At 38.7% G+C, this 24751-nt stretch overlaps 1 protein-coding gene across 2 annotated transcripts in view; it reads left to right on the top strand.

The window, feature by feature from the left end:
• Positions 1–24751, top strand: part of st14 (ST14 transmembrane serine protease matriptase) — a 126159-nt gene that overhangs the window by 52473 nt on the left and 48935 nt on the right. For both annotated transcript variants that reach the window (XR_013326959.1, XR_013326960.1), the window contains exon 21: positions 2554–2727. The gene's annotated coding sequence lies outside the window, so the exon portion shown is untranslated. The remainder of the gene's footprint in view (positions 1–2553; positions 2728–24751) is intronic.

Below are 24751 nucleotides of genomic sequence, written 5' to 3'. Positions count from 1 at the left end.
CTTAAATAACACTTTCATCTAAATTGCACATTTTATTTCCTTCAATGAACAGAAGGTTGTTTTTACTTTGTCGACGTAGGATAATACAGCGCTGCTCAGAATATTCTCTTTTTCTGTCAAAGTAAAGCGCTTCAGTAAAAGTGTCTTCTTGTTGCAATATTTCTTTGAAAGTGGAAGGAAAATGGACATTATTCCTGGAGCAGTTTGATCTCAAGTGAGCCCGTTATCATGCGGTGGACTCAGACAAAGAGAAGAGAATCGTTATCATATTTCAACAAAAGCGGGGACCTTTTATTGAGAGATGAAAACAATGCAGTCCATCATTCGCCCGTGGCTGTTAATAGACGCACCCTTTCATCTCCTCCATTAGTTATTCAAGGATCTATTGATTAAGCAAAAATAATAGGCTTGGCAATCCTCTTGCTTAAATTGTCTATCACCGATGTGTGTTTCGTACTCGGCCCACAACCTTTATTTAAATTCAAAACATAACCCTCCCATTTAAACAGAGGCAGCACACATGTGCCTACTTAACACACCCAGGTGCTAGGAACTCCACATGAGTGTGAAAAATTCATCAAGGTGGACACTCAGGATTTGTGTTGCACGTGTAGATGGAATTTTCTCCTTTTGGACGGTCCAGATCGTCATTAACGTTTAGAATGCCCTAGCCTCCCCAAAAAAACACAATAGTCTTTCAACTCCAGGGCAGCCCTTTTGTGTTTATCGTCTCTCACTAATGCAAACATAAGGGTCCCCTGCTAGTAAACACATGTTGATGGGAAAAACAGCTTGCACAGCCGGGAAGCCAACTGAGGTTAGTGTGCGAGGGAGCACATGGATGAGCCTGCATGTGATTCAATGTGTACTTGTGCAGGATTCCACACTAATGTGCTATTTTTACAAACATCCCAGAGCTATCTAGCTCGCATGTTAGTGCTCGCAGGTAGGAGATTGAAGCAAATTGCATGTGTGTGGGGAACCTAGCGTTTGCGTGTGAATCCTTCAATGATTGACTGGGGGTAAGATAGCGAGTGTGGGGTGTTGGGTGAGTTGTAAAAAAACAGCGGGATGTCTTCACCAGTTGTGCCGGCCTAATAAAATCAGCATCCATTGTGCGGAGTCTCTCAGCAGGGTTGATGCATTCATTCTATTGACATGTATGATGTCCCACAGATGGACTAGTGGATGAGGGTAGATGATATAGACCAACGGGAGTCTTAATTACACTGGCCACCGCGGCATCGAATGGAGGGCGCCCATACTCCCCAAGCTTTTGACTGTGTGAATAATTGATGAAGAAAAAGGGGATTTTCAGCAGTAGGTTTATTAATAATAGATAGGGTTTGATATTTACTAAACTGTTCTGTGGAGTAAGGGTGACAGTTTGGATGTCTTTGCATGGTAATCATAAGGAGGTCATAAATAAGGCATGGAGCCGAAATATATGGAAATGGGATTCATAAGAACATGAGAATAATTTAAGAAAATATTATGTTGACCCCAGGTCAATTAAAAAAGATGATCCCTGTCATGCTGGGTTTGAAAAATCACTCTTGGTTCTCCCTTTTTAGTGTTATTAGGTGAACACTATGTCTTTGTGTTTAGCTTAAACAAATATAAAATGGAATAAATCAACCTTGTTATATCGGTGAGCTAAAAAAATATATTTTTCTTTTAGAAAGAAAGCGAATGATACTCAAGTCAAGGAATGTGTTTTTGTTTAGATTGAAAACCTTGAGCTGGGTGGGAACGTTCAGTGCTACGTTCTATCATAATGCGCATATCTGGACACATTCTTTACATTCTGAATTGACGTTGACGTTGTGCTGGGAAAAAGGAGCCTTCCTAAACATTGATTGAACGATGAATGATTTCTAAAATGTGTCTTCTAGCACTTCTTGTGGTCTGTGATATAATGGCTGCATTTAGTTGTACTCCACAATGAATGAATGAATGAATGTTAGATTTATACTGTGCTTGATTTTATAGATCTCAAATATTTCAAATATCAAGCACATTTTTTCAAGAAAACTGAGCCATACTGTAGTCCAGTATATTATCACGATGAAGAGCCAATTAGATGTTTTTTATCCTTCTTTGCATATGATGATTGAGAACCACTGTAATTTCTATACAGAATAGAAAGTCAAAAGTCAAATTCAGGCCATTATCCTAATGAATACTGATGAAAATATGGTTGTATCTTGGTTTTATTCACTCCTCTTTTTCACAAAAACTGAGCTAAATTGTCTGAAATTGATAGCAATATTTACTAAAGGAAATTATAACAACTCGTTATGTCTCAGATACAAAGAAAACATTTGAGGATAGCGGAAAAAAGACAGGAAATTGGGTAGTATATTATTTTAGGAAAAATAACAACTTTTTTTGGTACTCCTCAGTTAGTTCTTTCTTCAATTATGTGATGTTTCTTGTGATCAGAGTGGCAGTCAGTATCAAAACCACACTGAAAAAAGTAAGATGTTCACACAGAAGAAAACACTTCAGAAATTTTCAAATGGGATGCTTTGTGTTTTTACTTCATTTCAGGAATGGACTGTTTTCGTCAAACCGTTACAAGTTCTGGCATGCATCAATTTCAACTGTACAAAAATTGAGGAAAATGCATGAAAACTGAAAGAAAAAGCAAAGACATCCAAAATGGACAACTTGATGGATGACAATACTTAAAGAGACCTGCATCTCACCAACAACAATACACAGGTATTTGCTTTATGATTACATTTGAACTTTGGCTTGGTAGATTGATGAGAACCCTGAATGTCCATTTAGGTTCCCAGTAGGGTTGCAAGGTTTATTCTACTCTCCATATGAGAAACATTACACCAGCTTTTACTGTAATTGTGATATTGAATGCTGAGCGGATCTGTGTCGGCCATAATTCTTCTCACTGCTACGAGCTCGTAACTCACGCAGACGTATACACCTTTTTCTAAGAGGTGCTATCCCCCGGCAATCCAAAACCACTCTCTCTCTCCCTCTCTCCCTCTCTCCCTCTCTCCGTTCCACTAATATGACGTCAACCCACTGCCCTGCCATGAAATCTGCAATTGTGCATTTTCTCCACATGTGATTGACGAGGATAGGAAAGCCATTAGCGCTCAACCTGGACCCGTGTTTCACTCTGCAGTCTATAGGAGTATTTTCAGCCTCATATCAAAATCCATGTCCTCTGCCCTAATAACAGCATATGCCTCTGCCCACCCATGGATTCTGTTTTCCTCTGTAATGAAAGACTCTCGGGGGATTTGAGTTGAGGGATTCTTTTCCTTGGGGGTCAAGGAGAGGTCTAGGCTTTTGGTTCAAACGGCACTCGGAACACCGTGTGGATTACACGAATGTAGCCGCTAAATTCCTCTGGAGATAGGGAGCAGACCTGGAGGCTGACTTCACAGTAGACCCTACTGTGTCAATTGTGTGTGTTTATACTATGGGCAGACTGAAAAGATATCGCCTGATATTATTGTAGCACGTACCATGTTGCGTAAAGCTTTTCAACATTCCGGAGTATTTACTTGACATTTGAGAAAATAGAATTATTAGGTTACGCCAAGTGAATTTGAACTTTCAAAATATTTATCTATACATTCCCTCAAGTCTTTGAAGGCACATGGTAAAAATCAAAGGATTGACGACAGTAAAGTCTGTTGTTATTAACCCTGGGAAATTTTAAGGAAAATTCGTATAACATTTAATTAGACTTTAAAATAGGGAGAAAAAATCTGTTTTGAGAACTTTAACTATATTTTGTGTATTTAGAAGCAAATGACCAAAATAACTTTAGAGCCTCTTTGAACAAATGATGATGTTTGAGAGCACATATAGAGAATATATTAATATTTTATCTATAATATTGACAATAGGTTCAGCACATATTCTAATGCATTGTAATACACTGTTTGTGACCCTATAAAAATCCATGCCTTTATCGAAGTTAGCCAAGCCAAGCCAGATAGTTTCCCTATAGTGGGGTGTGTGGGATCTAATAGGTCAACCGTAAAATGTCCAGTATGCAGATAAAAGCTCAATACTAAGGTTGAAAGCACCATCTATAGCAGAGAAGGCACATACTCTTCAGCCCATAAATTGATTCTCCACTCATGCATGCATACTGCGGATATAGAGGTGATGCAAATAAAGAAATACTTCTAAGGTCGAACACCCCTCAAGTCGTATAATTTGGATTCTGACTAAAGTCCATCTGTTCATTTGCTATAATGGATGTCCTCATTAGTGTCATGGATTATTGGAGCCTATCCCAGTTGACTTTGGAGGGGGGGTTCACTATGGACAGATTTCCAGACAATCAAAAGACAGTAATAGACAAACAACAACTCATGCTCATCTCACTTCACAGACACAGGAAGCTCCTAGAATTAAGTTTAAAAAAGCTTTTGCATTAAATTATAAGAAAGATTCATTGCATTTTAGTCTACAGGCTCCGGTGGTAAATATAGACAATGTTGATTGCTTAGCATACAATAAGAGCACGTTATTTTAAAATGCAAAAAAATAAAAGCAAAACAGCACAGAGAGCTTACAATTACTTCCTTAATAACCCGATTCGTAGCAATCCTTCTTTTCTTAGGAGCCATCTGAGGGGTAGTTAACAGCGAAAACACACAGTCAAGCCTATCCAAATGTAAGGCCTGTTTCTTTTCCGTCTGTATAGTGTATTTATCTATTCGTTTTTTTTAATTATACCCAGAGCTTTAAGTTATCTCACATTTCTGCACATATTCACAAATTAATGGAACAATATTTTTTCTGCGTGTCTAAACCAAAACAATTCAGACTGAAATGAGTTTGTAAGGGAAGTATTTTTTGCCTCAAACTTAATTTGTTTGTAACCAAGCCAGAGATTTCAAAGTCTGTTACCACATTTATTTACCACATTTATTTATTTTAGTTGTTTGTTATTGTTAAACTTGCCAATGAGTTTCACACATAGTATACCATTGCAATATTACAGTTTACTCCTGTTTACAGTGTGTGCTATTGCTAGGTTTGCATCCAATTCGGGATGTAGCACATTAATGTTTGCCTGATTTCCTACAAGATTCTCAAGAGAACACTTTGGCGTCACTTATTCAAGTAGTAATTACAGCCCTACCCAGAATGTAAACTCAGATTGACTAGGTCCACTGCAAGCCGAGCTGTGTCTTTGCTGATAAGTACAGCAGTAAGCTGTCTAAAATATTCATGTGCTGATGCAGAGTTGTTGTCCCTTGATGGGCTTCACCATGTGCAACATCTGTTCCTGATGTCATGCACGTTCCAGTGTGCCAGAACTGCCCTGATGGACTCCGTCATGTCGCTACTGAGTGCACACATAAACACACAAAGCACATTCCCTTTGCTAAGATAAATAAATAACTCTGGCAATGATGGTGATTCAGTCGACTGGACAGAAGTATTGAATACCTCTTCTAATCCATAGGTATAGATTGACCAATGCGGATCAGCGCTTCTGCCACTCACTGGTGAACACCTCAGTTGATTGTGATCTTAAAGGCTCTCTTAGCTTTCTTATATAGTGATGCGTATTGTCTCTAACAACTCCAATACACGATATCATAGCAGAGACACATAGCCAGCAGCAGTCCAAGTGAGAGTTGTCCCAGGTGTGGAGCCCAAACAAGATTCCAGCTTCCGTCACATCTTCCTCTCATCACTCAGTTGCATTCCATCACATGATCGGCCCACGAATGGCTGGCTGCTTGTTTCGTGCCGTGATCTGGTGCAGCTCTGCACTAATATAAATAATGAATGACTCGTCCACTGTCACTTTTCATTGCATGTCAAGCCGCGGCCTGGCCATTATTAGGGTCTATCTACACATCCCCCGCCTTCTCTCTGATTCCAGTTTTGTTATTGTTATGGTTGACTTGCCAACACACCTCTGCGCCGGGTCAGCTGTCAGTGTAGCTGATGGTTGCCACCGAGAAGAAAGAGTTGCTTTGGGTAATACAGAAAAAAAAAAAAAACAACCTTTGTACCAGAAGACTGACAGCAGGGAATATTTTTCATTCTTTTTAGCAGTGATGGAGGCTCAGTTAACATGTTTTGCGTACACTTGTGCTGACACCCGCCTGAGTTGTCATACAGGGTATCCAAAAACCTTCAGTAATTTTTTGTGCATCTTTTCATGCTCAAATCACATATTTAGTTGTAGCGTCTCACTGAAGATAATACTATTTGGTAATGTTGTGATGCAAACAAAAAAAAAAAAAGAATAAACACGCTTAATGCAGTTCTGCTTACCTTTCGTTTTAAACATTAATAAGGATCATAAAGGCTTGCTCATCATGCCATGAAATATTATTATGCACATTGACTTACAACTCATCAGAAACCGGTAGTGCAAAATTACTTGGGCATTTAATTTACCTCTTGATAGGAGATGGGCATCCAAGCCAACTCTGCATAAGTGCAATTAAAGGTCACATCTCTGTTGTATTGTTTACTTTAACGTTCAAAAGCAGCCACATTTAAAAGGCATCTGCTACCCCAAGAGTCAACTACCCAGATCCAAAACTCATAATTTATATATGTACACATCTGTGTACAATCCTACTAAAGCAAACAAGTTTGCATTTGAAGAATTTAGAATATTATTGGTTTCAGGGAAGATACAATAGCTCCCACAACAACAAACAATTCGATATCAGCTCCTGTTTGTTTAAAAAAAAGTTTTTTTTTTTTTTTTGGGTGCCACCAGGTCAGGCCTGAGGCGAGTGTCTACCAATAGCTCTCATCTCCCACAGCCTGAGCCTATCTCTCCATCTACGCAGTGATAGCATCAAATCAAAGCCTGCGGCAAACAAACCCTGACAGATCCTCTCATTTGGGATTCACTTTAGGACAGCTGTGGTACCATCCAAAAGCATGGGCAGGTTAAGGGGTGGAGCGTGGGGGTAGTAGTCAGTAATCTATGCAGAGTGTGTGTGCGTCCTGGAGACAGCGGCACAAGCACTTGTCACTGGAGACATCAGCTGTACTTAGTCACAGCACCGCGAAGGCCATCTATAGGACTGCAGTGCTCTGCAAACTCTATTAATAGTTATCTATCTTTTGGGAGTTATTATGCTTACTATGGAATGGCAGTGGAATGTAATTGAGGAAATCGCAAACAACCGTCAGGAACAGAACTGCGTTGTCTGGCAAGACGCCAGATAGCCCCCTCTACTTCTTACCTTGTTCATGTCATCAGACTAGGCAACATAGTGCCAGAGCCAGACCTGCAGTTACTATCTGAGTGGCATAAGGTTTTCTTATGAGTCAGGAAAGAGACGATTGGGGGAGAAAGTCAAATATCGGCAGTGCAAGCCAAACAGATGGATTTTCGGGAGAGTAAGATGAAGGGTGGTGCCGATGGAGCTTGTTTTTTTAAATATAAATCAAGGTTTTGAGTTGAGATTAAAAATTCATGCAGCTACTGAATTAAAAATGTGAGCGGTCATCACTTATTTGTCAAATTGTCTCAGCTCAAAAGGCACACGTCACTTTGGATTTGGGAAAGGTCAGCAGGGCCGCCAGTCTGACGAGGAAGTGGGGGGAGATCAAAGTGTGCTTAGGCCATCAAATATCCCTCCAAATAACCACCTTGTTTGAGGGGAATTACATCAAAATGGAGTTGCTACTCGGCTAGACTAAGTGGAGATGACATGATGTCAAATGTAACATCTGGACTAGCTTTGGCACGCTTAGTCAATGTACTGCCGCAGTCCTGCACAAGTTCTGCAAAGATATACACAGAATATACCACGGCTTCCTCTTATATGATCTACTTAAGGTTAAAAACCCTAGAAGTTATATACCGACATGCTAAATCAATACCACATTTGTTTCAGTGTAACCATTAATATGCATCCTGCTTTTTCCTGATTATCATAACCACCACTCACATGTGCGTCATCACTTCGTGCTGCTTTTCTGAAATTGAGGCTAAAAGATAATGTGAAACGAATCCATTAGACCTCTGTATTTTTTAGTTGATGCCTGCCCCCTATCACTGCTCTGTGCCTCGGCTTGCCGGATCTCTGGGAAGGAAAAGCTCTAGTAAAGTCCAAATAAAACAAAGTCCAAATAATCAACGTCCCCCTGAGTAGCCTAGTGGTGCTCATTTGCAAGATTTGACGAGTTTACTTGTAGTTGTTCATCATGGCAATCCATGGATTTACTGTATTGTACTGTAAAAAGTATTTGACCCATCAGACCAATTTTAATATCACACTGGGACTATGAAATGATATATTTTGACCAAAGGGGAAAATGTGAAAAAGTTATTGGCCCCTAAACTGAAAGCAAACATTTCCAATAATTGGTAGTGAGTCTTTCAGTGTACTGTGGACATTTTTTGGGCCACTTTCCATTTCAGAATTGTTTCAACTTTGCCAGCTGCCTGTATTTTCTGCCTGTTTATGATCATATCCCAACATTTAAATTGGATTTAAATCTGTACAGAGGCAGTGTTACATTTTGATTTTGTTATTTATGTGCATTTCTGATGCTGTCTTTCTGGTGTATTACATATCATTGTCATAGAAATAGTTACCCTTGAAGTAATTTCTTTATTCAACAAAGGTTGTGGCAGGTTTTGGTGTGGCCAATGAAATCAAACTCTGCTTTACCAAATGGTCAGATGTTGTTGTTTTAGTTTTTTATATCCTCCTTTGTTAGGTAAAATCATCATTTAGAAACCATGACTTGTATGTTCTTTGCGAGTGCTAACTATGTAAAAAACAGATAAATCAAGAAAGGCGCAAATATTTTTTCACAGCACTTGTATGTGTGCATGTTTTACTCGTCCAGCTGCCATCCAAAACAGACAGAGATACAATGCTCCCTTCTGTTCCGCGTAAAGACTGGCCAAGACAGAGGGATAAAGATCTACTACTAGTGTTTCTCAGCTGTCATATGGGTGAATCTATCCCTTTACACACATCAAAACAAGCTCGCAGCTTTCTCTATTCTGCCTAAAACCAGAATTAGATTTGCATTAGGGGTGGGGTGGATTTAGATAAAGGGACAGATCCGCCATTTAAAAAAAGACAGTTCAGTGGTTTAAACCTATTTAAGACCTCAAGTGACAAATTTTGTAGTTCTTCTTGACACCGGTTTTCTTTCTCTCCCAAGTCACATTTTGCAGCAATTTTACAATTCCACTGAGACAGGAATAGTTCTTATAAAAACTAAAGGAAGGTCGTTTAAGTGGTTTATTGCACATTGCCAGTTGTACATATAAAGTTGAAGCATCAACCTAAAGAAAACAATTGTGTATTTAACAAACTGTACTAAAGTCTGTCAACATAATGCTAACATATATTGTAAATACCTGGGCAAGTTAGTGGCAATTAGAATGGAAATTGGTGTAATTTAAATTTTTTGTATAATTGCAAATATAAAAAAAGGTGAATGTTTTAAAGAAACATTATAAATTTGGGATTATGGAACATTAATTAAAAATATGTGGAGAGGGAATTTAAAAATGTTATTGAAGAATAGAGCTCTTACCCTTTAACTGTCAAACATAAGGTCACATTTTCTCTTTTTGGCAGACATTAAACAAAACCTATAAACATTTTATTTGTTCCTCAGTAAACCATTCACATGTCTATTGATTTATGACATTTTGTTGAATTAATGACCAGCTTTGTACTTTTGCAGTTATCATTTAATACTTGGTGACATAATTACTGGACAGTAGTAATATTGCGATTCTATTTTTATGTATCACGCTGAATACAAGCTGAACAGAAGAATAGACGGCAACATAAGCTGGATTCCATAGAGTTCTTTCAAACTGGAAAATGTTTAAAGAAAAAAAAATATACATATGTAATGGGATTCAAATAAAAATGAAATAATAATTTAATATATAAACTGCAATCACTTTCCATATGTAGAATTACACTAAATTGTTGCATTGGTAAGTGAATGCAATGGAAGATGATGCCATGACTCACTGTGTATATAGAGGTGTGAATTGGAAACATCAGCCTAAGAAAAAAAAAACAGTTCGCAGCGAACATGAGTTTGTTTAGTCACATCTGGCAGCAGGGCTCCTGTAGCCTCATTCCCTCATCTCTCGTCAAGAGGCTCAGAAAAAGCATCTGTTACTTGGGACATCTTGGGAAACAGGGCAGTCTAACAGCTTGTGTTTGAGAATATGGAAAAGGTTGTTTTGATTTCAAAAAGTGGTGTGATTTGCACACTTCCTTCAAATCTGTGGCTTGTGGAGAAGATTGAAAATTGTGTGCTATACTACACGCTTCTCTCTGCCTCTTATTCTTTACGTCCAAATAGGCAAACTGGAAAACTTTTTTTTTCAGTGTGGTGGTCATCTGGAGGGGGTTATTTACGCAAAGTCAGACTGGAATGTACTTTGTCTCCTAGTGTTGTAAATGCCATAGCAATATTCTATTGTATGATAAAAATATACATATACCTATGTTGCATCCGACAATACATCCTGTGCGGCTGTACAAATAATTTTCCCCTTAAAATCCGATTTAAAGCAACTAACTTGCGTATTGTTGGTCTACTTCACCTTCCTATAGTATCTATTATTAGCGAGTCACTAACTCACTTCCTTCCACTGCATCCTGATTGTATTTTCATTACTGGCTCCATCGCGTCCTCATGTCTTGTATACTTTCCCTGCTACTTTCTCTGGAAGGCCAAATCGTCACAATGACTCCGAGAGGTTTTTGGAAAGCACTTTTTGAGAGCTAGTTCATTGTGTCCTTGCCACACAAACTCTTGTAATAATGCTGCCCAATTACCCCTGCCACTTAATTATCTTTTACGCTCACTGTTGTAAAGCCACACTGTGTTTTCTAAAGTGCATGGGCTATCTGAATGACCACATTGTCACACCATGTAGAAAAGGGAAATAGGGAGGGATTGAACCTTGTGTGAATATTAGTGTATTTTTTGTCCATGCTTTGCCACAGACATTCATCCCAACTGACTCATAAATCTGGAGCCCATTTGCAAAGCGGAGAGCTACAGGTAAAGGAACATTGCTGAAGGGTAAAACCGTTCCACATAATACGTGTGGTATTAAAGTGGGTCTTGCTCAAATTAAGTAGACACATGATTTAAATTGAAAAGGGGGCCCTTTCAGAGAGCGAAATAAATTTGTTCCGCTGATAGACGATCGCCTGGAATCTCTGCGAGTTTGACCAGTTGCCGTAAAGCTGATTGATATCAGTAGAGATGTTGCCCTTAGGGATGCTGTGGGGGGGATGTGGCTATTTATTCACAGTGGATGAAAGACTGCACGTACACGACCATATACTAGACATGCCTTTGTTTACATTGTCTAATTTAATTTAGCCAGCTTTCCTAACCTTCTTTGGATATTCAGTCTTGTTAGCGTCAAGTCATTGATAAAACAAACCATGCATCTCCGGGCATACTATAGCTCCAAACATGGAATTGTGCAGTTTTGCTGACCTTTTAATCACGGTATATTTAACACCCATCCCAGTGGTACTATTCATTATTGTAACCCAAGTGCTTTAATGGAAACTAGAAATTGTGGTTCCCCTTCAACCGAATCCTGCTCATTATTCTCCATGTGAACAGCCTGTTGGCTTCATTAAGGTTGTGCCGCACTTAGTACTCAGGAGACAAACATAACGCTAAGGCGGATGAGGAAGTGTAAAGAGGGAGGAAGGATAATGGTAGACTGTGGTTAAGGCTGTGCATGCTTGAAGAGAAATATGATTGATTAGTGCGCTCTTAGGTTGACATGTCTACACCGCAGTTGAAACCTGTTAACTCAATGTGCGCAGATTTGAGCGAAGCAAATGTATTGTGACTGCCACATGGCAAATATTATGGTTGGCTGGCCAGGCCGTGGCTCAAGTAGGCTTGTGGTGGTATAAACAAACAGTTGAAGATTGGATGGAGGGTATGCTTTACATACACTATATGCCCATCTTAGGTAGCGTGTATTTCTACACATACGGATGCACGGAATGATTGGTTGAGCTCTTACACCTCTGACGCGAAACATATCACTCCACACCAGAAATAGAATGCATCTGTTTGCACGTTTTTAAACACACTTTGCGCATTGAGAATAAATACTGCACATATTTTGTAGACTATCAGAGGAAGTATACAGGGATTCTCACTCGGTATCTGCCATTAAATTGAATAATATCTGCCGGATCACACATTTACCTGACATTAATTCTTCTCCTGATTAATTCTGTATAGGTTAATATGAATGGAACAAAACATGGGCAAAGGTCAGATTCAATCACACTTGGGTGACATCTGAGCCTGGACCTGTTGAGGAGACAATAAGACAGAGCGGTGAGCGAAGTGTGAGCATGTCTGTCAGGAGCTATTAGTACTGCTATTAAAGCCCCAATGAAATCATGCAAGAACTAGTGAGTGTCTTAGGGGCCAATGCATTGCGCTTTTCTTGATATCTCACTGGCCGTGTTTACATCGATAGCAACTGTCAAATAATAACCTAATTGCACCTGCAGTCAGATGAAACATAGAAACAATATTTTACCCAAATTAGGAAAACAAATCTAACTGATATTCATAATAATAACCACATTAAGTTTGTGCTTGTGTCTCTTTGTACTGCAATTTTCCCGCAAATCCATAAAATGCTCCTGTTCGGTTAATAGAAGACATTAAATTGCCAATAGGTTTGTTAATGACTGTTTTGCACAGTATTTACAGTACTCCAAAGCATGCACAAGATTGGTTCTGGAAAATCTATTTTCTATTTTTAGATGTGTGAAGGAAGAGTTCTATGATACATATGAACCATTCTTGTTAATGAGCACAGTTGTTTGATGTGGTTACTCTCCGTGCAAATACAGGTATTAGTCTTCAATGGATGCAATATTTTTAACTTTACCTTTACAATTATTTGTACGGTGTTTGAAGGATAAAAAATCAAAAATGAAAATAGGAAACTTTTAAATTATTCTAGAGGTTATAGATTGGAAATTTTTCAAATGGTTTTGAAGGTCAAGAATCTAATTAGAGAAACAAACTTTCTGGAAATAAACGCCAAAATCAAATGTTCTGATGCATGACAGCAGCTGAAAAGGAAAAGTCGGATGATATGGCACATGTATCATTGTTAAATGTGCATATGCTCTGGACTGTATATGTATCTTACATAATAGAGTACTTTATACACACAATGTGTTGCAGAGGTGCAGTAGTTGTTGTGCAGGAGTTCATCATGGTTGTCCCCAGTGTCTGTGCTTGACAGCCCCTCAGTGAACAACTGTCTCCATTTTTATCTCATCCCATCATATCGTGATCGCTCCTCCAAATACTCACAAACACACGAGATCACAGTATCTTCGATCACCTCTCTTCTCTGCTCAAACGAGAAGGGTGGCATTTATTTGAAGGGACAGTCCACCTTCTAAGTCTAGTTCTCATAGGTTGGCAGTGACACTTTGTATTGCTCAGGGCCTTCAAAAAACATCGACTACCTAGTCGCCCGTGTTGTTGTTGTTGTTTTTATCTTTGCTGCTTTGTTTGTCGCTCCTAATTAACTGGTTGGACAAGCGTCTTGAAAGTACTGATAGTCACCACAGCTAATCAAGACTAGCCGAGCCAAGCTGGAGATGAAGAACGGAGTGACGCTGACCTGAAAATGTCAGCCGGTGTTTCCTTTCTTATTGTTCACTGCACTCCTTTGCACTCCAGGCTCTTTTCATATTTGGTCCGTCATTATTTCCTTTTTAGTTTCTCCACATTGAGATTTAAATGAATATAAAAGCCTTGCTGCTTTTGGTTAAAGAGATGGAAGATCATTATGTGAAAACCTTAGTTGCATAAGCTTTTTTCTCTTGCGAGCAATCAGGGTCATTATCCTTCCCGAGAGTTGACAGGTCATCACACCGCCACCTGCACTTACTCTAAGGTGACGTTGGACAGCACATTTCAGTCTTTTGATGTCGCTGTGTTTGTTACTTGGCCGTAGAGGAGATGAGAAGGACTGACAGCTGCCAGTCATGCGTTTGCATGATTGATGGAAGGGATGGGATCTGTTTTGGAACATTTGCATCCATAATATCATCTTTCACAATATTCTGGATCCATATATCGTAGTAGCTATTAGAGGGTAAAGGTAAAGTGATGGATGATGACCATTTATTTGAAAACCAAGATATATAATGGGGTTTTCAAGCACTGGGAAGAGATGTGTGTAGAGCTTTTCTGTCCCTGAAAAAATCAATATTGCCACAGCCAGTATATTTTTGCAGGCTGTATATTCAGCACAAAGGACACGAGAGGTAATCTCGCTTTAATGTCACGTCATATCTGTTGTATATGACAGGAAGAAACATTGCACCAAAACAACTCAACCTAATCCAAAATGTAAGAATAAATGTACCAATATAGATCATGTCTTGATATATAGTATATTATTAAAACTTACATAATTATTTGCAAACTGATAAGATTTCATTTTACTACATATAGGTGTGATGCTCAAAACTGATTGGTGAGACTCATAAAAAAAAATCTAGGTGATGCTGTTGTTTATTGAGGGATGGTACTTCAAATATTTTCTCTTACTAAAGAAGGTAACAGTCAAATCTGTGTACATAAATGTAAAATCAAATAATAATGATAAACACTGCTTTTTCAGGTTGATTTAAATCTGGGCATATCCATTTATTCTAATTAGTTGGTTGGCAACTCATTTTGAGAACACTCAAATTTTGTGTTTGAATCCTTCCTAAAAGGTATGGTAATTCACTCTTGTACAGAATGTTCAAAAACAGTGAGTTTTTGAAACAACGCACCTGAGAAATTAATTAACCAACTCAATAAAATATTAACAAAAAAACACCACAACTTTCTTGGCGGTAGTCATAATCAAATTAGATTTATTAACAACACATCAAGGGAATAGTTGAATAGAATACATAATTCGAATCATTGTAATGCAGGTATGTTTTCTTTTTCCTTCCAGTTTCATTTGCCCTAATTACTGGTGTTCTGGAATAAATAACAAATAGGTGCACTCATTTATTTTTCCTTTGTTTCTATTGGGATTTATAAATTAAATGTATGGAACCTTATACTTATGCTTTCATTTCAAGGAAATTTAATGAGACTCTTTGTAAAGCTAAACAATGTTTGAATACATTGAAGCCATAAAATCATAAACTATTAAATCAATTTTCTAGATATAATAAATACATTAATTCACTTATTTAATTGTCTTAATACACAATGAGATGTTTTGCCTCAATGGTATAATTTTTAATCCAGCATACATTTTGGATATTTGTAAAATTTACCTGGAAAATGAAGGATTTTCCAGAAATAGAGTTCTTCAAGATTGCAATAGCTAAGCTTGTCACTTTTCCTGGCTTTCAGTGTTCACATATTCTCATATTTGGTGCCAGCTAGTAACCAACAGCACCCACTGATGAGCCTTTTCCTAAAATATTTATTAATCTGTGTTTTGTAACAATTTTAGCCAAGCTTACACATATCTATTCCTTGTGACACGTAAAAAAATGCAGTCATGTGCCAGATCCCATTTCTCAAATACCATATTTTGTGTCTAATTTTGAGGGCATGCTGCTCTGGAGGAAGTTGTACACTTATTAGTCATAATGAAGATGCAGTAGTGCTTGTGCGCGCCTCTCATGCCTGACCATCCCTATGCATAAGCTGACAGCTGAATGTTGCCAACTTTGCTTGTTACTCACTCTTGTTTGTGTGCCCGGGAGCACCGAGCTGCCGCTACACAAACTTGTATGCTAATGAACAGGGGAGGAAAAAAACAACAACATACACACTGCAAAGGAATATTTGCTTTGCTCAACAGTGTGTGTTTCTTTCCTTCTTACTTTTTTCTTTTGCAATTAAGTCCAGGAATGGATGAAGAAATAACAAAAACACATTTTCACGTATTTTCATGTTGTAGTGGTTTTTTTTATTTTAGTCTTATGTGTGTATTTAATCTTGTGTTCAAAACATTTTATAGATTTTTTTTCTTAATGGCATCATTTTAGTATATTGGCTTCTTGCTATTGAAATGTGGGCATTTTGACTGACAGGCTTGTCAGCGATCTATCCTGAGACTCTTGGCGATTGGCGGCCCTCTAAGGCAATGAGCTGCCCTTATCATCAGTCGTGTCTTGACGCCCGCAAGTGAATGAATGGAGATTTATGCATCTTTAGATGCAACTTAATTTCCATTCCCTTTACTGACTGATTGTAGAGCGAAGCTGCAGTCCAATCATTTGTATTTTGCATCACGTGTCCCGCTTCCAGCCTCCCCCTTCACCTCGGTTATGTTGAATCATTTGCGACTGAGTAAGTGGAGCACATGGTCACCCGTCCCCCCGGCTGTGAGGGGCCAGTGCCAGTCCCGCGTGCCCAAGGAGCGCAAAGAGACGCGAGGCAAGACTTTGCTGAGATCTCCCCTCCGTTGCCCCCTCCCTGCGGCCCTGAGAGATGAAGCTTAACATGGGTGGCCCTGTCTGAGGCTGTTTGCTCTTAATTGAGTTGCTCACTCAACCACCCGCCCTGGAGGGACACCTCCATGTCACTTCCTATGATTAACCTAAATTTCATCCAACGTCCAAGACGTTGTTGTGTTGAGCCAAGGCCGCCAACTATCTATTGAGACAGGCACAATAAAAGAGCAAGGAGAGGAAACATTAAAGGCGAGTGCCAAGGTAAGATGTGATGATGGCGGCAGAATATATTGTATATCACAGGTGCAGTTAATGCCCGCATATGCACATAAAACACAGAGAAGTGAGTTTGGAAATAATTAGGATATCAAATACCAGGGCCTACTTTCCTGCCTCAGCAAAAAGCTACAAGGCACTTACTATGTCACCCAGTATGTCTTGAGCTGGTAAGGTGGATTTAAAAATGACTCCTTGTCATAGCCTGCTCCATTTAGAAGAGTTGGTGTGTACCAAATTGAGCTTTTAGGCTCTGGCCAGGCTCCAAGCCACAGACTGCTTATGTATGGGTTTTTCTCCAGGATTTTGGCGTTAGATTGCTTGCTCAACCCCCCCAGTCACTGGTAGCAAGAGCTCAAAGGCTATGAGTGAAGACTAAACCAATCAGACCTCTCATTTATTGGCACCCCAAGAAGTAGAATAAATCACGTCAACAAGCATCGACCAGTACCTTCGTCACAAACGGTAGCTCGGAACTACTGATGGATTTGCTGCGTTTTGATCAATGTGAAGGCTTGATGGGAGAGATTTTGGAGAGCACTATTGTTTTCCTTTTTGCTTTTCGCAGCTTTTTCCTTGTGTTAGTTTGCACTTGATTTCTTTCTCGCTTGCCTCCTTCCTTCCTTTCATGCCTGGTTTGTTTTCCAAACACTTGTGTGTGTCGGCAGCCATCTCCCTGCCAAGGCACTCATGGAGAAGTGATGGGCATGGGGAGTCTGTGGGCCAGCAACCATGAAATAAATATGGATGGTCATGAGTGAGATGAGCGGGGATCATCTGTTTCGCCATCTGCTAGCGCGAGAGCGTGGATGTAATGACTGTAGTAGTGCCTAGCCCAGCGAGTCCTTCATTGCGGAGAAGCTTGACGCCAATTGCATACTTGCTGGGTACACACAAACACAACACTTGAATACCATATACATATATATGGTACATCCATCTGTGTGAACGGATCGTTCAGGTACACATTCCTCTGTTAGTACTCAACACATTCAGCTTTTTCCTCAAAGGATGGAATGCCTGTGGCTCCCTGCCAGTATACAGGTGCACAACTTTGCTGCAGATGTCACTTTATAGCCCAATGTGGCCATTAGAAATGACAGGCTGACAATTGCATGCCATGATTGGTTTTGGGTTCTGTTCAACTGCCGGCTTTCTACCATATGACAACCTTTCTTTCCTCGGACAACTCTATGTGACTTGTATTAGGCCTTACAGGCAATAAACTTCACCAGCATCATATCGTCAGTACAATTATCTTCATTTTTTTTTTGAAAAAGGGAAATTTAGACTGATAACACTTTCTTTTAGAAACTTAGTTTCTGTTTTGAAATGATGATTTATTTGTGCATTGCAGAAGTATTGCTAATGAAGTGTGTGCAAAGCTGGCACATAAGGGTAACAATATGTAGCAAAATAATACTTGTGCTATGGAAAGACAAGTGCAGACAGGAGACCAACAATAAATACTGTCACGTGCTGTACTGCACTTCTGCCTAATTTCTACAACATTTGAAAATCTGTCAGCTAGGACAAGCTAATAATGAATTTTGAAACAATTTGATATTTATTTTTTCCTCATGAAAACTCTTGTATCATTTAAACGGGATACAAATTAGTGACACATTATATTTCAAATTTTAAAGGTTCAGAATTGTATTTTGCTCTTAATTATTTTGTATTTTGAGTGTAATAATAAAAGTGCCTAAAGTACTTGATATATCAATATAAAATACCACTGATATAAGTATATCAAAAGGCCAATTGCATTCAAACTAAAGCAAAAATGATGGCAGATTTGTAATCAATGAAAAAACCCTGTGTAAAAGGAAAACGGTTGGAAAATGTATTTTACAAAGAAGCATTGACAATTATTTGGACTTGGGGACCTCCATTGTAGCACTGGGCAAATTTTATTTGAGAGGTTTTGTACATTTTATTAGTAGCTGTGTAGTGATAGGTACAGGCGTCAATCTGAGGCTTCGGCTGTTATTTTCGGTTTGAGGCATATTCCTAAAACTCATTCCACTAAGTGCATGCCTATTTAAGCAACACCAACAAGAAGAAACAGGCTTCTGCATAATACATATTTCTTATGGGATGGGTGGATTATGGGGCAGTGGGAGAAGGCACAGTTGGAGATCTCAGCATCAATCTTGTTGCTTGGATGGAATCATATAGCCCTGAGAAAATGGAAAACATTTCTGTGGCTCAATGGCCTGATGCTTCCATAAATATGTTTTTATGGCTCTGAATGAGTTGAGGCTGAGATGTTTGCTGCTCATCAAGGTGCGTGTGCGTGTATGCTTGTCTATTGAGTTAAATGCTTCATGCTGCAGCGCATAAAACATTTCTAATTTAATTAGCACATACAAACGGAGAGTCAATACCATGTCAGTCCTGGCATTGAATAATGTTGTGAATCAAGAGTTAAGTGTTAGAAAGCGGCTTAATTGCTGACACTATCTTGTTCCACAGTATATCTTGCAGGGGAAGCCATTATACACAGCGTGGTATACTGACCATTTGCCCAAGTACAAATGGCACAAGACTCTCAAATCAGATTCCATCCCATTTAGCAGATCCACTGCAGAGAATCCGGACATAGTGTTGTCCCTGATTTTCCATCCATCTTTTGCCTTATAAGTGTTGTCTTGGGAACTCGGAGAAAAGCTTGCAGCTGGGGGTGCAGAGGGGTGAGGGACACTGTTAAGAGCCTCTTGAACTATAGTCTACTGTCAGTGGAGAGCTCTGAATGAGGAAAGCATCCAGAGGAGAAAGGAGAAGGGATAGAAGCAAGGCTTGGGATGATTTATTTTTTTGTCTGCGCCCCCTGAAGCAAGCAACCGTGCTGTCACTGAAACACCGTGCTGTGAAACTGAGAGTGTCATGTAAAGATTTACACTGCAGCCGAATCTCCAAAACTCAACACCACGTCCTACGTGATACGAGTTCACTTCAAAGTTGTTTGATTACAAAGCAACCGTTTGCAGAGGAAATATACTCGAGCCTTCCAGGCATCATGCTATGGTTTGTTTCTCTGGCCCTTTTCCTAGCATTCATGAGCTACTGCCATTTTGACTAAATGATAAATATTGGCATCAGTGCCATAAAACGAAACGGTGAAAGTTACTTTTATGTGATGACACTATTTTTTATTCTTCCGGCAGATATTATGACCGTGTTTTTATTACTATTATCTACCGTAAATTTTACCAGGTCTTATCACAGATTGGTTAGATTGTATTGTGCTGTTATCTTTACTCTTACTGTATAATCATTGTTATTGGTTTGGCCTACCAAAGGATGTTTTTTTAAGGATTGTTTGAATTTGGAAACTCCACACTCAAAACCATTTTTATTTGTTTTTGCTTCATTGTTGTTGTTTTTTTTCCAAATGTCTGTTTTTTTTTTACTCATTAGGATATCCGGGGTGTTTTCTTCAGCACTTGATAGCCAAGCAAATTAACTAGCGGTAATGTGTGAAGCTCCACCATATGGTGTTTATTTTATTTTATTTGTTTTAACTCTTGCCCTCTTGGCATTTACTGCCAAAACACTCTTTGAAATGTAGGTCTCCAAACAGGTGGATCAGTCCCCACTGGGGTGTAATTTGATAACAAATGTTGACCCTAGTGGTTTGATGTTTTTCCTCGGTTGGTTTTCTTTGCCAAAGAAAACCCTTGCTTGACCTGCTAACAATCATATACGATTTCATGCCTTATATGGGGTGATGAACATTTCTGGCTTGAAGAAAAAAAAGCAAAACCAAGCCAATTTATCCTTCTCTCACTCTCTACAATGCTAGAAATAGCAAATATTTGGTCCAAAACGGCACAGGGAAACCAGGATTAAATTTGGTTTGATGTCTCGTGTCTCAAAACTGGCCAGTTTTCCGGTGTTTTCCCAGCAGCACTCTCTTTGTGGGTCACATCGCTGAATTCCTGTCATCAAGGGCAGTGGGTTTTAACGTCAGGGACTATGATATCTCCTCTCCAAAGCTCTCTCCTTCTCACTGATAACAGTTAATCCTTGCCTCACATTAAACTGTGACCAAGATCAATTAAAACCCGGCTTCACTCGGATAGTAATCTTCGTGCACATCAGCCACTGATTGTGCATGTGTGTATATTTGTGTGTGTTTGTGTTAACGTGCATCAGGCGTGTGTGTGTGTGGAAAACTGTATTTGTATGTGATAAAGGCCATCATCGTTGCCATTCGGCTGCCAAGCTGCTGGGAGAGCTTGCCATTGATTTTCATTGCCTCTTAACAGAGATGAAAGACAATGAAGAACAATAACTGGAATGATCACAACACTGTTGGCCATGTATCCACATCATTATTATCCCTCGCCTAATTAGCATTCTTGTCTTTGCTGTAATTATTTTTAGTTGGCTGGAGCCTTTGTCGTTATTAGGAATTCAGTAATAGAAAAGAATTTTGTTTATGTATGTGCGCACTCGTGTTGCATCTGTGAAGATACAATGCTACTCAATCACGTGTATGTGTATTTTTGTGTGTATAAATCATCTGTTGTGCCGACTTTCATAATAGATTGGACATACAAAGGACTGAAAGGAAAAAAACAAAAAAATCTGTTTTAGTAAGGGGAGGACAAACATCAAATTTAGTCTGGCGATAAAATGAAAATAGCAAGTAATCAAGGACATAGAATGATGTACATTAAGTCTGTTTTTTTATTATTTGTTATTAAGCATACAGAATCAATGTTTCAATTCTCACATCCAATCTTGATCTGGCACAATTTAATACACAATATTGTGAGATCAAACCTAAAAAGTCACTTTGATAAGTAGAAAATAAAAGTATATGATCAGTCTAAATGTTTACTTTTTATTTAGATGATATCACATATAAAAAAAATCAAAATGATTTTTGCATGATCTAAAACCACCTACCCATAAATCTTTATTTTACATTGCTTTGCTTGTCAAAGTTTTCTAGCACAGTACTATCAAAACATTACTTTTTTTCTATTGATGAACAAAAACTGCAATCTTCGTTATAGTCCCAACACACTGAAATACAATCTGTCATATTACTAATATTTTTAGGAGTTGACTTTAATTGTGCAATATTGTGCATCAACTATCACAGCAGTTTTATGGTGTTGTTTCCAAAACTGTCGGCCTCTCACGGAGGCTGTTTTGGCAGAAATGGGAGGATCTGTCCCTGGTTTGCCAACTGTGTTTTGGCATGTGTGACTTCAGGTTGTGTTGTGAGAAGCCATGGAGGTAGGGGATAGGGATGGGATGAGCGCTGCAGGACGGGGTGGGAATGAAGGCGGAGTGGTGGCCCAAGTGTGCACAGCGTCTGCCAAGCCGACTGTCAGGTTGGCCACTGGGATGGGCTGCTGTGGGCCTGCGCTTGTTTTGGTGTGTACATCAAAAGGACAGGCTGCAAACACGAGACCCTACCTCATTTTCTCCTCATCTGTCTCAGCTCTCTGCTCTGCAGTTATTTCTTTATCATTTTAAGTCCTATGCTCTCTTTCTGGTTCCTTGCCACTCGAGAAGCACATCTAAGGTGCTGCAGACACAGCATGCCCGCAGGGTTGGCTTGACAAAGTGCAACAAATCCCCCGGGAGAGGGAAAGAGACTATATTGGTCAGGAAGGGTGTTTTTTTTTCTTGAGTGATCGTAGTAACATTGCATTTTTATGATTGCAGAACATATGAATTTTTGGGGGTCAGCTGGGATTTGCTCCAGCAAACCTTTATAAGCTGGTTTTGTAGAAATAATGAATGTATATTCTGATCAAATTTAGATCAAAGTTAAATAAATGCAATTAAAAAGAATAAAAACAGAAACACAAACTGCTACCATCCCCAAGAAAGACTTTAGTGTTGATTTTCTTACCTGAAGAATTTAACTAATTGTATGCTGTTGGTGACAATAGATGTTGACTTCATTTAAACTGAATGCCAGCAAATTTTGCTTAAACGTCCAATCAGCCCTCCCCGAAAAACAAATAAAATGGATTAGACATCTAACACCATCTATGGCAGCAAATAATTTAAGTAAGGGTTAAAAAAAAAATCAGATTTTTTACAAGAAAAAAGGTTAAAATAGTGTTTAGTGAAGCGGGAAGCACGTTTAACATATAACCATATAATTCCTATACTAGTGAGGCTAACATTTAACATATATATAAATATATATAAAATATTTTTATAAAAGGATTCATATTACTACCAGTTCATAATATATTCTATTCATACAAACTAAGTTTCCAACACAAAATCACCCTGAGAATGAGTGATTATAACTGTTTTGTGTTTTTTTTTCTTCTTTTTAATCTTTGATGCACTGCTAGGTTTTACTCAGTAGATTTCTTCCCCACTGATACATAATAATAGGGCTAATGAACATAATAGCCACCCCCACAAAGAGTTTGATTGGGTTATCCAAGGGGGACGTGTTTCCATGTTATATAAATGAGCAAAGAAACGTATTCCTTTTTCCTGTATGATTTTTTTTTTTTAATTTTACTTTTATGGGACGTTTTGATCCTTCTCTAATAGTGTCCATGTTTCATCTTCCTCTCTGCCAGAATTGCCCCTTCCTTCAATGGCTGCTTGTTTTTTTTCAACAATGCATCTTGTTCTTTATGTGCAAACTTATCTTTGCAGCATTGTGGTGTTTCACAGCAAAAGCTCAAAGTTTGCTTTAGTTTGTTCAATTTCTGCTTGTTTTTCTGCTCTTGCTAGTCCACATTTTTATTTTTAGTAGACGGGTTTCTTCCCATTTCCTGCATTGGCTGTGCTTAGTAGTGACCTAGTTTATTAAAAGGGGGAAGTATGGCCAAGCCATGGGAATCAGGGGCAGATTAACTTTCTGTTAGTTCCCCCTTTGCACAGCTCCATATGTCACAGCAATTGCTTGTGGAAAAAGTCAGTAAAAGATGTTATCATGATATACCAATGCCTTTAGATATAAAGAGTTTTTCCTGGTAGTACTTCATTCTATCATCTCTTTTCTAACCAATGCAAAGTGACGAATGATGGAATTATTTATAAAATAATAACCTATTGTTATTTACGCAAGCTTTTTTTTTTTAGTCTCGTAACTTCGTCGTGTTTGTGTGTCATTGATGTAAAACAGGTCTATGTTCTTTATCTACATCTGGGTTTGTAATTAAGCATATTCCCGAAGCGATGACCTGACATAAAATCCAAGCATTTACAGGGTTATCCAGCTGGAGTCGGCTTAGCAAAGAAATCAGGGATGATAGGTAAATGACAAGAGGATAACAAGTTAGAGATAGCAATGCAGTGGCTCAGACTAAGTGTATTTAGTCTATGACTTTTTTTCACACGGTCAAGATGTGGAACATGGTGATGAACACGCCACACAAGTTGAGAAAAAACATGTTTTAATGGCACCATTGGCGCCACATGCAATGCATCTAACAAAGTCTTGAAAAGAAATGTAGGAAGGAGTATGACCCACCATAGTTGGTAGGGGAATCTAAACCTTTATATCCCACCTCTGGACCCCCAAAGATTACAAGGTTGTTTTCAGGGTCAAGCTCAAGAGCTGCTTTTTCATTAGAATGTGATGCCAACAACAACAACAACATCCACAATAATAACCCGAGTTTTAATCATGTTATTTTTCCTTGCATTTGCTTCAATCAGTTAGATTACACGTGTTCCGATAATGGGCGATTAAAACAACAGCATAATTATTATTCAAACTTTTGAAAACATCTCTCAAAGGCTGAGTTTACATGACAAGATGAAACTGGCACAATTCTCATCGTTTCCCCCCCAAGTGACATTATTTGGATATGTCTAACTAAGAATATCCTGACATCAGAGTCAGGCCTCATACAATTCTGATATGTATCTGCCAATGTCATTGGAGATTAAATTAAAAGTAAATAAAATCTATTTTAAATCAGCTTGTTGATAGAAGCCAAAGGGGATTGATAACATATATTGCATAAAATTCACATACCCACAAGTATAATACATTCAAA

This window comes from Stigmatopora nigra, chromosome 7, assembly GCF_051989575.1.
Source record: "Stigmatopora nigra isolate UIUO_SnigA chromosome 7, RoL_Snig_1.1, whole genome shotgun sequence".
Classification (NCBI taxonomy): domain Eukaryota; kingdom Metazoa; phylum Chordata; class Actinopteri; order Syngnathiformes; family Syngnathidae; genus Stigmatopora; species Stigmatopora nigra.
This window is presented reverse-complemented; position numbering and strand designations above follow the sequence as displayed.